We start from the raw sequence: 15259 nt of genomic DNA, 5'->3' as shown, positions 1-15259 counted from the left end.
ATATATGTCACTTTACAATATTTACAATAGTGTATTGTAAAGAATAATAAAATAAAAAAATTACTGCACAAAATCTAAACGGATTCCTCAGTCAGACCAGACGGATTGACTTGTAAATGATCGGTCAGTTTCTCTGCATGTTGATTCCACTTCATTTTCACAAATAAATAAATAAATAAATAAATAAATAAATAAATAAAGGGTGGACCAGTTACCGGTAAAACTGTTTGTGTGAAAACAGACTGGGAGGTGTTTAGGGAGACACGGTTGAGAAGGACAGTCCAGTGAAACACAGAACATGAGAAAGTGATCAGCTGGCACAGAGAGAGAGAGAGAGAGAGAGAGAGAGAGAGAGAGTGTGAAGTGGGGGGGGTTAAAGCAAAGCTAAATTTAGTGCATCTCAGTGCCTGGCATGCTGAGGGCAGGGAGGGTCCAAGACCAATGCCAAATGAAAGCAAACACACACACACACACACACACACACACACACAGCCTGCTGCTGTTCTATTCCATTTACAGAAGGAGCTCTGCAGCCTGCTCTCTACAACCTCACCTTTAATATAAACAATATTTTTATACAAATTTATGATTCATTAAAAATCATTTCAGGCGGAATTTTGCGTGTTCTCCCCGCATGGGTTTCCTCCGGGTTCCCTGGTTTTCTCCCATCTCGCAAAAACGTTCTAGTAGGTGGACCGGTGACTCCAACCTGCCCCTGGGTGTGAATGAGTGTGTGCGCGTGTGTGTGTGTGTATGATGCCCTGAAATGGACTTCCATCCGGGGTGTATTCCCGTCTCACTCCCATTGTTCCCTGGTACAAGCTCCGGATCCACCATGACCTTGACCAGGATAAAGCGCTTACTGGAGGTGAATGAATGAATGACCTCACTTGGTGTGAGTAATGTTTAAACAACTGCGAGTGACTTCATGTCTTCTGGTTTCTCATCACCAAAAGCTGCTCATGGAAACCGCAGTTCCCAGGACGCCGTTCTTGGAGTTTACGACAGGACCCACCAGAGGCGCATCAGAATCGCACAATGACGTGGAAAACCTCGGTTTAAAACTCTGGCGTGGCCTGGTAACGTGCTGCAGGCCGACCGTCCGTCTGGTCTGTGTTTGTGTGCTGCTGCTATGGTAATCTCTGTAATCTCTGCTGGGAATAGTAAAAGTCGAAGAAGAAGAAGAAGAGGAAAAAATGACAAAGTTGGGGGTGTAATGTCAACCTGCTAGAGCAATCAGATTATTACTCACGTGGCTTATACAGACGCAGCATAACACACAGGCACAAACACATCCAGAATGACGCTTTTATCCACCTAAATGTGAAATTACAGCAAGAGCATCGGAAATACCAGAACTATTCAGGAAGTGGCAGTGGCAGGCGAGTGTGTGTGCGTCTCTACAGGTTCATGTAATCAGACTGAGTGGGTGAAATTCTGGTATGGGAGAGGTGTGTGTGTGTGTGTGTGGGGGTGTCTGTATCACATATACAACACCTCAGGCAAAACACTCAGATGCTATGCAGTAGGTTCAGACTACAGTGGAACACAATGCTGATGCTACTCAAGCCGTAATATTCAAATTTTATGCTAAATATTAACACTAAGGTTCTTTTTGCTCAGGATATTTGACATTAAGAATAAATAATAATGTGCTGGTAATTCAAGATATTCTTACTTTGATCACTTCTATTATTATTATTATTATTATTATTATTATTATTAGTTAAGACCAACCATTTTAGGCAAAAGCAATGGAGCTTTACACAGTACTGCATCCACTTCACTGTTAAACAGCCTTGTATTCGTTTAACACGATACGAGGCAGCTGCTTGTAGCCAACAAGCTTTTTTTCCTTTCTCCAAGTTCATGGAAAAGTGAGAGACGCACATATCAAATATACAACCATACTCAATTTCCCTTAAGATATTAGTGCATGCTGTTATCCTCTCAGATGAGCTATAAAAATGTGGGGAAACAGTAACTGTAGTCAGAAAGAGAGGAAAACATCATAATTCAGGAAAGCTGAAAGCAAAAAAAAAAAAGGCTGAATGCAATAAAGCTAATGCCTAAGTTACTTATTAGGAATACTGAAGACAACACTGAAGTATTTCTCCAAAGTTGTCACTACTATTTACCATGCACACGGTGCCCTTTCCACTACTTCCAGCTAGCTATAACGTAGCATTACGACACAATTTCGGAGTCACTACAATTCGTAATTCTCTCCATCAATCTTTTTATTCCAAAGCTATCCGGCTGAAAGGATCTCACACTGTCACAGACACTAATGCTGCACTTCAAATAATCCATAATTTCTGACCTACGACAAAGAAAAGCAAAGAAACCGCCCCCTCAACTCGGAATTCCTACTCAGGTACTCGTGATGGTCCCCTGGACTCCGAGTTAAGCAAGTGACGACAAATCAACATGGCCGCTCCCAGCATGAGCAGTAAACAAAGTAGCACGTCTTACCTTTAAATGAGTTTTACTGTTTATACAAGTATTAGTTTTAGATCAATCAACATACAGACAATTTTCATTTGTTAAATCCATAACACTACGCCCAAAGCTCCGCCCCCAGGATCTACAGTGGCCTGCAGAGTGGAGTGTCTATAAAATGATTGACAGGAGGCGCATCCAAACACGGACAAGCTTTCCGGACCAGAAATCCATTTTCCAAGCGATTTTTTCAGCGATTTTATACATTTTATACAAGGCCACAGTTTAATCCAATGTTTTTTTCCATCATGTTGTACATATCTTCCAGGTTATTTGTACAAGTAAAAAAACAAATCGACTATTTCACCTTTAAGCCAAGAGTGTAAGAAAATACAGCTTCTAAACATGTCTCTTTAACAAAATCAATCAAAACAGCATATTAAAAATTAAACGCTAGGATACACGTAGGACTATAATTCATTCTTCGCTAAATAATTAATGACGCCCCCACTGTCCAGTTCCAAATCTAAATAGAGAAGTATCTTACGGAAGTGTGAAAATCTGCCTCACTTTCTTTAACTACTCTTTCTCGTCAGTGCTTCTCATGACCGCTCTATAATGTATAATTACCCTTCACATTACATCACATCCTGTCATTTCACTAGCACAAATCCCTACTTCACATATCACACTGCGTTTTCTCTTTATACAATTCTAAACGTACTAAACCACTTCATTGCTCATGCTTATCGATTTAATCAAATAAAAAAACAAAATAATGAAACTCCCATTGCTGTATTAGAGGAAATTACCAGCATAATAGCAAAAGCGATCAGACAAATAACAGTTGTTCATAAACTCAACTGCGAGTTTCAGCATTAGAGTTTCAAAAAGGCCTAAAGTCAATCCTGAGTTAAATTAGCCAAATCCAATGCCTGTGGATTTTCCAGTTCCAAAAAAAGGGTAACTTTTTTTTCTGCAGCAGAACAAGAGATTTCTGTGTTTTCTTCCAAAGACTACTGACACATAAAAAAAAAAAAAGAAAAAAAAGAAAAGAAATACGAAAAATAAAATGCAGCAAAAGAGAGATGGGATGGTAAAAAAAAAAAATCCAGAGAGGTAATACTTACAATTAGAATCATTATAAACGTTCTGTAGCCATTTATCTTGCATTTAATATTTAGACAATATAAGTGTCATGAAGTTCTTAATTTGAGAGTCATTCTTCTTTTTCATTCTTTCTGAAAAGTTTAAAAAGTTTGTTCCTCAAACCTGTGTGCTACTGCGCCAGGACACGGGTTTTTAAATGCCAAATAAAAAAAAAACTTAAAACAGCAATTTACAATTTTATTAATAATTTTAATAATTTAACCAGAGGTCTGTGCATTGAAGTTTCAGCATGTGCTCGACCTGCTACAGAGCATAAGCTGCCGGGGTTATTAATCTTGATTTTATCTAATCCTTGTATCTGTAACAGAAAAGTCACCGTTTTCCTGAATCCACAAATCCTGCTTTCTGGAACCGACCTCAGGACTACAAGTAACCTAGACTAGACCAGGGTTCCTGGTTCCTATACAGTGATATAAAGTACACACTGACCTTTTTCCCCCCAAGCAGACACAATTTAGGAGTACGTGTCTTGTCCAGGGCAACACAAAATACTGTATGCATATAACCTACACTCAGGTCCATAAATATTTTGGAAAACCTGGTTTTCTCTGGGTTTTCTTGGCTCTACCAGGCCTTTACTGCTGCTATCTTCAGTTCCTGATTGTTCTTGGGGCATTACGGCTTCAGTTTTTCCCTCAACGAGTGAAATGCAGCTGAATTGAGTTCAAGTCAGGTGACTGACTTGGCCATTGCAGAACATTCCACTTCACTGCCTTAAAAAAAGTCTTGGATTGTTTTCAGAAGTATGCTTTGGGTTATTGTTCATCTGCACTGTGAAGTGCCGTCCAATGGGTTCTGAATGTGAGCAGATAATACAGGCCTTTACACTGCTGTTGTTACACATGTTGCTGCTTTTTTCAACAGTCACATCATAAATAAATACATTCAAGGGAACCAGTTCCCTTGTCAGCTGTACACATCCACGCCATAAGACGAGGTTGTACGCTTCAGATCATGATCGGTTCCTTCCCTTGTCCATACTCTTCTCATTATTCTGGTACAAGTTGATTTTTGTCTCATTTGTCCATAGGATGTTGTTCCAGAACTGTACACGCTTTTTCAGATGTTTTTGGCGAACTAAGCTTTTCTTCCTTCTTCCTCTTCTTCCTGCTTTTGAGACTTACCGATGGGTTACATTTCATGGTAAAACCAATGTGTATACTTTGTTGAACTCTTCTCTTGATTGTTGACTTTGCACAGACACACCTACCTCCTGGAGGCTGTTCTTGACCTGGCTGACTGTTGAAGGGTTTTTTCTTTTTTTTTTCTTCACCAAAGAAAGAATTCTTCTGTCATCCACCACAGCTGTTTTCCGTGGTCTTCCTGCACTTCTGGTGTTCCTGAGCTCACTAGTGTGATCTTTCTTTTTAGGAATGTACCAAATAGTTGATTTGGCCACACCGAATGTTTTTGCTATCTCTCTGATGGGTTTGTTTTGATTTTTCAGCCTAAAGGTAGATTGCTTCACTAGCAGTGACAGCTTTTTGGACTTCATATAGAGAGTTAACGGCAGCAGATTCCAAACGCAAATACCACAACTGAAATCAACTGCAGACCTTTCACCTGCTTACTTGTAAATGAAAGAATGAGAGAATAACACACACCCGCAAGGCACAAATAAAAGGTGCTGTAGTTCCTACACCATCCACCCAATTTAGATGTACATATCCTGAAATTAAAGCTGATGGCATGCACTTTAAGCTCAAAGTCATTAATTAATTTTAACTTCAACATACCGTGGTAGACTGCTAAAATAAGTATAACTTTACCAATGTCCAAATATTTACAGCTGACTATATATTGTGTGCAAACTCATGCTTGTAAAATCAGAAACAGCGTCAGTTCAAGAAGAAACCACGTCTGACTGAGAAAACCTTACGATGTACAGACTAAGGACAAGTGAGAGCCCTGGGAACACTTCTCTCACCATCTCTAAGTTAGTCTCAATATCTGTATGCTTCGCTAAACTAGCTGCTGCACTGACTCACGCTTTTAAATCACACTGATGACAAGAATAACCCGACATACACATGCACATATAGCCAGTGGTGGATTAGACATGACTAGGTTATGAATATTACCATTACTGTTTACGAACATAGAATGAGTTTGAAGATAATCTATATTTCACAACAGAATAAAACACTAACAATACAACTGCTGAAAAGTGCAATCGTGGAGGAGGGCATTTGGTTTTCAGGATTATGAGGGTGATGGGGAGAGAGAGAGAGAGAGAGAGCAACAGTAACTAACAACTAACGAGAAAGAAGAACCAGATGTATTTTGTTTGCTAGTTAGTAACCTCCAATTGTTTAAAAAAAAAAAGACAAACTGCTGCTTTATTAGTCAACTCTTGTGAGTTCATGGTACAGCTGCAGTCTGTCAGATGGACTCTTAATATTAGTGATGTCATTTTCCATACAGTTTTCTTCAACAGGCATGTGCACACGTCCCTGACCCTCATCATCAACAACATTCCCCAAGAATAAAGTAATGCTTAATGTTTAATTTTGATGTAACATCTGCCAGAAAGGTTAGCTCCTGTTATCACTTACACTATAGCAGCTATTATAAACAGTGGTTTCCTCACCAGCATCTCTTTTTTTCTCTCTTGAATTTAATAAGACAAAAAAAAAAAAAACAGCGTTTCTTCGTTAAAAAGGAAAAAAAAAGCTTGTAACAAAGAAAAGCTGTTTTTTTATTGTCTTATTAAATTGTGTAAGGGATAACAGGAGCTAACTTTTCTGGCAGATGTTACATCAAAATTAAATGTAACTATAAACAGATAAAAAGCATGACGTGAACGGCTATTAGTGAACGGCTATTAGTGAATGAATAATTAGAATGATTGGCAAATTATGTGAATTAAGCAAAAGATTCTGACCAATCAGATCATTCCAATAAAATCCATTGAACTGTACTGCAGAGTTGGGAAAAGGTGAAACCTAAATAAAAGAATGCAGGAGTATTGATGCAGATCATCAGTGGGCATATCACCTGAAGGTTGTTTGATACTTCTTGGTACTCTCATTGTATCAGAAATCAATACACATGCTGCGTATCTAAAGGATAAAACTGAAGAGATTAAATGTTTACTGGACATTTAGACTTTCAAATACATTACCAGAAAGATGTTAGGCCTAAGTCATGGTATCATAACATGCCTGAGCCCACATCAGGATCATTCCAGTACTTATTAAAAAAAAAAAAAAAAAAAAAAAAAAAAAAAAAAAAAAAAGGTATAAAATTAATGGCTTCCAAAAAAAAAACACTGGAACAAACATGCCGGAAAATCAATGAGCCATGCTTTCTTCTAATGGTGAAAGTTCACAAAAAATACTTACCCATATCCATCTACTAACACAGCAAGCTAACATGGGGAGGGTTTGGGGGGGGGGGGGGGGGGGGTGGGCGGGATTAGTACAGCAGGGAATACTGTAATGCACAAAAAGTCCTGGGAGAAATACAAAATGGACATGCTTGTGTTTTTTTTCTTCAGTAGTGCATGCGTAGATTGCTTTTCAGACCAAGTTCAGCATCTTCAAGTGCCATTTTATTTAGGAGGGCTGTAATGATACGGCGCATCGTATCGTTTTGATACGAGGCTCTCGATTCGATCCTTCTGCGTATCAAACAATACATGCAACAGACTGTATAATAAAGAAGGCTCTTTGTCATAAAAATACTGCCTGCACTCGCTCCTCTGAAAAGTAACTTCCCTCTTATCTCGAATCAGACGCTGCTTTCACACGCCAAGCACATTCGATTGAGAAAAACATTAACGGCTATGAAAATTCCCACAAGTGATTAAGGTCTGGTGTTTGGGAGAACTTTGGCTTCCCGGTGAGGTACCATGCTGATGGACGCGAAACGTTACGGTGTGACGAATCTGCCAAATATGTGTACAATACACTGCTGCTAATCCTGCAGATCTGCTGCATTCAGGAAGCCTCGCCTCACTGACTCAATCCTGGCTAAAGAAATCACCACAGCGCAGCGCCTGGGAGGTTCATATTCAGCAGTAGAGATCGCTACAGACAGCTACGTGACCGACGGCACAACTAGCTAACAGCAGAACAAGAAAAAACCCAGTGCTTCAGACACTCCACAGAATCACAGCAGCGAAAGCTCAGCCGTATTTACGGACAGTCAGTTTAAGGCTATTTATAGGAAAATATAAGATGTACTGTAAATTAGCTTCAAATCACGCGATACTGTTACTGCAATTTAACATAAATCATCCCGATTTGTGTTCCTCTCTACACTATTTGCTCTAGTATATCTTCACAAACTTTCTCCACAAAATCCAAAATTAAACAAAAATTGTTCCAGACTCTAATGAACACCTTAACTTTTTAAAACTATTTTTATTTGAAGGTTAAGATTTTTTTTTTTTTTAATTCCAGAAACAATCCTAAATTGTGTAAAGTGTCTAAACATCAAAGAATATTTTCTTCGCACATGATATTTTGGTTGATAAAATTAAATATTTTAGACCTGAATGTTAAAAATTTTTCCTTATAAACACTTTGGAAGATTTTTTTTTTTTTCGACGTACTATTTCATGATTCCAGGTATAATTTTTTTTTTTTTTTCCACTCATAGCTTCTTATACAGAGACAATCCAATTACTTTTTAATATGTGATATTTAGAAAATGTCAAAATTCATATGGCATGCCGTTTTAAGAAATAATAATAATAAAAAAAGCAAAGAATCTGGATATAGGTTTAAAAATATTATGCATGAAAGGGTTCATTTTGTTGCTTTCTAATTCACGGCTTTTTTGTTATGCACTGCTAAGATCACACAAACACTGTGGCATTATTAAGTTTTAATTAAATGTCCTCTTTTATTTGAATGTTTAAAATAATTGAAAATGGAAAACTAAGGCACATATTCAGGCAATGTTTATTTTTTTCCCCTTATTGAAAACGTATTGTATTGTGGCACAATGAGTTTGAATTTTGTGGTTCATTACACCCACATTCTTTAGTCATTTGTGTTTTGTCATTTAACAGCATTAACTGTTTTGGTTTGAACAAAATTCTTAGTCTGACCCGAGTGTGTGTGTGTCTCGGCGTGTGTGTGTGTGTGTGTGTGTGTGTGTGTGTGTGACCCTGCTCCCTCATACCGACACAGGCCCCAGACCCCTGGGTCACACCTGTTCTGTAGCTTGGAGCTTTGAGAGAGGGGAGGAGGGGTTTTGGGTGGTGTTGGGGGTGTCAGGAACAGTTCAAAGACACTGGTGTCACATAACAATCCCCTTACATGATCACAACCGACCATCACAATGTTCAACACAACACAACATCCACGTCTATTTGTTTTGACAGACTACCTCAATATGCACCAACGAAAATAATTCCACCAACAGTTACTGAATAGATAGCGCTGCATTTGTCTAGAGGTCGTAACTCGTTGTTTCCGACCTCTGACTTTGGAAAAACAAAAAAATCCGGCTACTTCAACTTGGAATTCTTACTCAAATTCAGGACGGTCAACTCAACCCTGAGTTCAGCAAGTGACGTCAAATCAACATGGCTGCTCACAGCATCAACAGCAAACAAAGTAGCACTTCTTATCCGAGTATTTACTGTAGCTCAATCAACATACAGACATATTCAGTTGTAAAATCTAGAACATAAACTGTACACTGTTTTTGAGGAGGAAAATATACACTCACAGTTAGTTGGCTAGCTTGTTGTTAAGAAAAGAAGAATATGAAGGCGTCTGTGGGATTTCCCCACCACGTTGTGGTTTGAAGGCACCGAGGTCAAAAATGATGTCATTTCATGTTCCTAGCTCTGACATTGCACTTCCAAGGCATGTCAAACGTTATTTCCGGGAACTTTCAGCTCTTCCAGATGTGCATTCCTCATTCTCATGCACGCTGCACGCTTTTTCTAGTAGTTTGCCTGTAGTTACTGAATAACTCGTACTAGATACTGAAAGTATTCTGAGTCACTCTCGGATCCTAATGGGACTGTAAATGCCGTGTGCTACAAATACCTACGAGATAAATATTTTGATTAGATTAGCTCTAGAGAGAAATGACTTTACTTTAGTGGAACTAACATTTCTCTGTTCAACAAGCATTTAATAAGTTGACTATTTCTCAATTCATTTATGTGATCTTTGGTAAGATTTTTTTTCTAGAGCATTTAAAAAGGTCATTTAAACCAAAATCCTAACATACAAGGTGTTCAAACATCCGACTGGGAATAAAAGCAAGAAATGACACAGTGCAGTTTCTTACTTTCTGTTCCACTTTGACATTTCTGTCTGTGAGATGTGGTAATAATGGTAATAGTAATCCGACCTGTCATAACATCCACACACATCACAACGCAGCACGTCGCACCTGATAATGTTCGCTTACTTGCAAGTTATTAAAAAGTTGTTTTTTTTCAAGAAGTTTGCAGGCTTCTAATAATCTACTGAAGTCCCTTTCAAGTGCATTACTTTCAGGGGACATGCATAACCACCGAATATCAATCATCTGTCATCAGCGGAATTATTCCTGAAGACAGCTATTCAGAGATGATCAAAGCAGATACAAGCGCAATCAAAAGAAAGCCATTATAACCTATAATAATGCTGACAGTCTAACGAGATGCCGTCGGCATGCGATATGATAAAACTGACAGGAACCTGGGACCAGTAGAGTTAACTGTGCATCTGTAATAATCTCATTTTCTATTCTGACTCAGACCAATGCAGTTACTGAACATTCCCTTACTGTAACTGCGTTCCATTTGCCTGGAGAGATGAACGGAGAAATGTTCTTCAAACCTGCCATTCTGTAGAATTTACACTATACAGCCAAAAGTTTATGGACACCTGATTATAACGGTCATATGTGCTTGCTGAACATCCCATTTCAGATTAAGTCTCCGTTCGCTCTTCTGGGAAGGTTTTCCACTAGATGTTGGAGCGTGGCTGTGGGGATTTGTGTTCATTCAGCTACAAGAGCATTAGTGAGATCAGGCGCTGATGTTGGTGAGGAGGTCTGGGGTTCAGTCGATGTTCCAGTTCATCCCAAAGGTGTTCAGTGGGGTTGAGGTCAGGGCTCTGTGCAGGACACTCGAGTTCTTCCACTCCAACCTTCACACACCATGTCTTCATGGAGCTCTCTTTGTGCACAGGGGCATTGTCATGCTGGAACAAGTTTGAGCCTCTTAGTGAAGGGAAATTGTAATGTTACAGCACACAAAGACATTCTATACAATTGTGTGCTTCTGACTTTGTGGCAACAGTTTGGAGAAGGAGCACATGAGAGTGTGATGGTCAGGGGTTCACATACTTTTGACCGTATAGCGTACGTTGTTATATTCTTGATGTGTAATTATGACCAGTGCCACTGTCACATGACGCTGAGCTCAGGTGAAGGGTCCAGGAAGGTTTAGAGGTCAGAACAGGACAGTCTGAAATACATCTGTTTGATGAAACTGTGATAGTCTAGCTCTATTTATGGTCTGCGACTCATCAGATAAGTTCATATTTCCTCAGGCTTGGAACATTGTTTGGTCTGCTGCATTTTCACGGAAAAAAAAAATCCACACCCACTGAAACTTTCACGGCTAATAACAGACATTTTTCTGGCTCTGGGTATTCGGTATTACTTTAGACAGACTATACGCATAAACAATATTGAACAGCGCATTTGAACGAGTTTGATTACAGGTTACAGCTGTTTACATTTCGTGGGTTGTGTTTCTGTGTTTCCTGTGGGGGCGTGGGGGAATTTCTGAAATGGTTTGTCCCAGGTCTGGGCAACATACAAAGCCGCCCTGATTACGACCAAAACGATTTACGATACATCAGATTACGTGAAACATGCAAAGATACAAGTTAGATATAAATACTGAGATGTGAAGGTCAACACACAGGTCAGTAGAGAGTGAAGTAAGAATATCTTGCACAGCCGTAGACTGAATATTTATCTGAAAGCATGAGTAAGCTCATTCAGGATCACTTTCAGTTCAGCTCCCAGACCTTCATTAGGTCTTGCTGAACAATAATACTGCAACAGCGAAAAAAAATCCTTTCATTCTGGGTCCAAACTGTGCAGTAACACAACCTTTTTCACATTCCGACACACTCTATTTACTATTATTATTATTATTATTATTATTATTATGTCTATTTCTTATGGACTCATCCATGATAGTCACCTTATGATCATCAGCCACACTACAACCACTTTACTTACTTGTGTTGCCACTTAAAATTTATTTATTTTTTAATATTATTTTATTCTTATTTATCTAGTTTACTGTTGTATGGATACTGTAACCTGTGTTCTCTGTACACTGTTGTTTATTGCACTGCTGCAACAAAACAACGTCCCTCAAGGATCAATAAAGTAATCTATCTATCTATCTATCTATCTATCTACGTGAAATAACTACAGTTTGAAAGGTTGTTAAATCACCAAAAGCCTGAAGTCTGTCTATCTATCTATCTATCTATCTATCTGAAATAACTACAGTTTGAAAGGTTATGTTAAATCACCAAAAGCCTGAAGTCTGTCTATCTATCTATCTATCTATCTATCTATCTGAAATAACTACAGTTTGAAAGGTTATGTTAAATCACCAAAAGCCTGAGGTCTGAAGGCACACAGCTAATGGCAGTTGAGCTCAGAGGCTTTGGAGAGACTACAGTTTGGAGTTTGTATGTGAGTAAGAGTAAAGCTGACTTCTCAAAAGGTGCTGCACAAAGAAAACCCACTTCAACTTTCAGCAGCAGTGGCGGCGTCTTAAGTTTGAGCACAGCTGCCCTGAAGGAATGAAAATTGTCCAGCGCGCGCACACACGCACACACATACACACACTCACGCACGCACGCCCGCGCGTGAACACGCTTTTAGTCAAAACGCACTCGTCACTCATATACACAATGTTACACTTTACACCAAGCTCTCTACAGTGTGTTCATGTCCAAACTGCAACTCTGGCACTGAGGTGGAGAAGCGAGAATTCCACCTCTCTCTCTCTCCCTCTCTCTCTCTCTCTGTCTCTCTGTAACTTGGCCGAGAGAAGAAGGAAAGAACTTTCTGCTTCTCACCCTTTAGGCGCTGCAGCTCCTCTTCTCTCGCCGCTGCGGATCCGTGGAGTTCATCATCTCGGGCGCGCGGAGCTGTTTGTGTTAAAACGCCACTTCTTCACTATATTTTGTGGCTTCAGTTGCGGTCACGCGTTAGTGCTCTCTTTCACTCTCTGTCTCTCTCTCTCTCTCTCTCTGTGTCACTCCCTCCCTCCTTCCCTCGCGCGCGCACACATGTACGTACACACACACACACACAGATCAACTCTCAACGCCGTGATTCGGCCACAGCAGCTATGTGTACTCCACAGCGACGGGCGCGCGCCTACGTAGCCGGAGCGGGGCGGGTTCACGCTGGAATGTCGTGAACGCGCATTATTTGCCTCAAGTGGTTTATATAATATATATGTCATGTGTGTGTGTGTGTGTGTGTGTGTGTGTGTGTGTCCACCATATATATATATATATATATATATATATATATATATATATATATATATATATGTATATATATATATATGATGTACACACACACACATATATATATATATATATATACTCATCATTAAAAACCACTTGTCTAATATTGTGTAGTTCCCCCTTGTGCTGCCAAAACAGCTCTGACCCATCAAGGCATGGACTCCACAAGACCTCTGAAGGTATGCCGTGGTATCTGGCACCAAGTCATTAGCAGCAGGTCCTTTAAGTCCTGTAAGTTGTGAGGTGGGGCCTCTATGGATTGGACTTGTTTGTCCAGCACATCCCACAGATGCTCGATCAGATTTGGGGAATTTGGAGGCCAAGTCAACACCTTGAACTCTTTGTCATGTTCCTCAAACCATTCCTGAACAATGTTTGCAGTGTAGTAGGGCGCATTATCCTGCTGAAAGAGTCCACTGCGTTTAGGGAATACCGTTGCCATGAAGGGGTGTATTTGGTCTGCAACAATGTTTAGGTAGGTGGTATGTGTGAAAGTAACATCCACTTGAATACCAGGAGCCAAGGTTTCCCAGAAGAACATTGCCCAGAGCATCACGCTGCCTCTGCCGGCTTGCCTTCTTCCCATATTTCTGATGCTCACTTAGTGGTTAGCACCTCACACCTGTTGCCTCACACCTCAAATCTTGCCTCCGTCTGTGTGCGTGCACGGAGCTTTCATGTTCTCCACGTGCTTCTGGGGTTTCCTCCGGGTACTCCGGTTTCCTCCCCAGTCCAAAGACGTGTGTTGTAGACTGATTGACATCATCAATAATGATTAGTGAGCCTGTTCCAGAAACAGCCATGCAAACCCAAGCCATGACACTACTTCCTCCATGCTTGATGATGAGCAATGACCTTGTATGTTTTGGATCATGAGCAGATCTTTTCTTTCTCCACACTTTGGCCTTTCCATCACTTTGGTAGAGGTTCATCTTCGTTCCAAACTTTTGGCTCATCTCTGTATTTCTTTGCAAATTCCCATTTGGCCTTCTGATTCTTACTGCTCATGAGAGGTTTGCATCTTGTGGTATGGCCTCTGTATTGCTCTCGAAGTCTTCTTCGAATGGTGGATTGTGATACCTTCACCCTGCCCTGTGGAGGTTGTTGATGATGTCACTGAATGTTGTTTTGGGTTTTTCTTCACAGGTCTCACAATGTTTCTCTCATCAGCTGCTGTTGTTTTTCTTTGCTGACCTGTTCCATGTCTGGTTGTTAACACACCAGTGGTTTCTTTCTTTTTCAGGACATTTCAAATTGTTGTATTGGCTATTCCCAATGCTTGTGCAATGGCTCTGATCGTTTTTCCCTCTTTTCTCAGATTCAAAATGGCTTGCTTTTCTCCCATAGACAGCTCTCTGGTCTTCATGTTGGTTTATCCTTTTTAACAACAAATGCAGTCTTCACAGGTGAAACTCAGGGCTCAAACTAAGAGTAGACATTCAGAGCTATTATTTGTTTAATCAGTCAGTCAATCAGTCAGCACACCTGAGCTACCATAAACACCTCAGTTATATGTTCCAATATTTTTGATCACTTGAAAAATGGGTGGTTTCAAACAAAAGGTGCCATGTTCTAAGTTGTTTAACACATCTAGATGTAGATATTAGAAAATGAAAGCTGAAATTCGTATCTATCATGTCCTATTCATCTTTTGATCTCAAACTCAAATGTATTCAGTCTATAGCAAAAACAAAAGAATTGGCCTAATTTAGACTTAAGTTTCTTTGTCAAGCTTAAAAGATTTGCTTGTTTTGGAGGAATCTGAATCTGCTTCTTGGTCTACATGCAGCAGAACTGTGTGGAGAGGGATGCAAAATGGCACCTCCATCTCATACACCATCCATATGATTTATTTCTAACTACCAAGTGTGATTTGTAGTAGTCTAATTTAATAAATAACATTTAAAAAAGACACATAACTCTGCCTCTCTACACTTAAAGCTGCAGTTACATGAAGGGGACATAGTAAACAAAATTTTGAACATTCTGGAAAGCAGGTTTAGCTAATGTGTTAACCCCTAATGTGTTAACACAGAGGTTGATTTAAAAAAAAGAGAAAAAAAAAGAGGAGTTTACCTTTCCAGAAACCGAGATCAGAGTTAGTCTAGGTCAGTTGG

At 39.7% G+C, this 15259-nt stretch overlaps 1 protein-coding gene across 1 annotated transcript in view; it reads right to left on the bottom strand.

Annotated features, from left to right (window-relative positions):
- peak1 (pseudopodium-enriched atypical kinase 1) overlaps positions 1–12968 on the bottom strand; it is an 85617-nt gene extending 72649 nt beyond the window's left edge. Inside the window, exon 1 of the mRNA XM_026918867.3 lies at positions 12684–12968. The gene's annotated coding sequence lies outside the window, so the exon portion shown is untranslated. The remainder of the gene's footprint in view (positions 1–12683) is intronic.
- Between the last annotated feature and the right edge of the window lie 2291 nt (positions 12969–15259).

The sequence above is a fragment of the Pangasianodon hypophthalmus genome, chromosome 9 (genome assembly GCF_027358585.1).
Source record: "Pangasianodon hypophthalmus isolate fPanHyp1 chromosome 9, fPanHyp1.pri, whole genome shotgun sequence".
NCBI lineage: Eukaryota > Metazoa > Chordata > Actinopteri > Siluriformes > Pangasiidae > Pangasianodon > Pangasianodon hypophthalmus.
The sequence above is the reverse complement of the archived record's forward strand: the minus strand, read 5'-3'. Positions and strand labels throughout refer to the sequence as shown.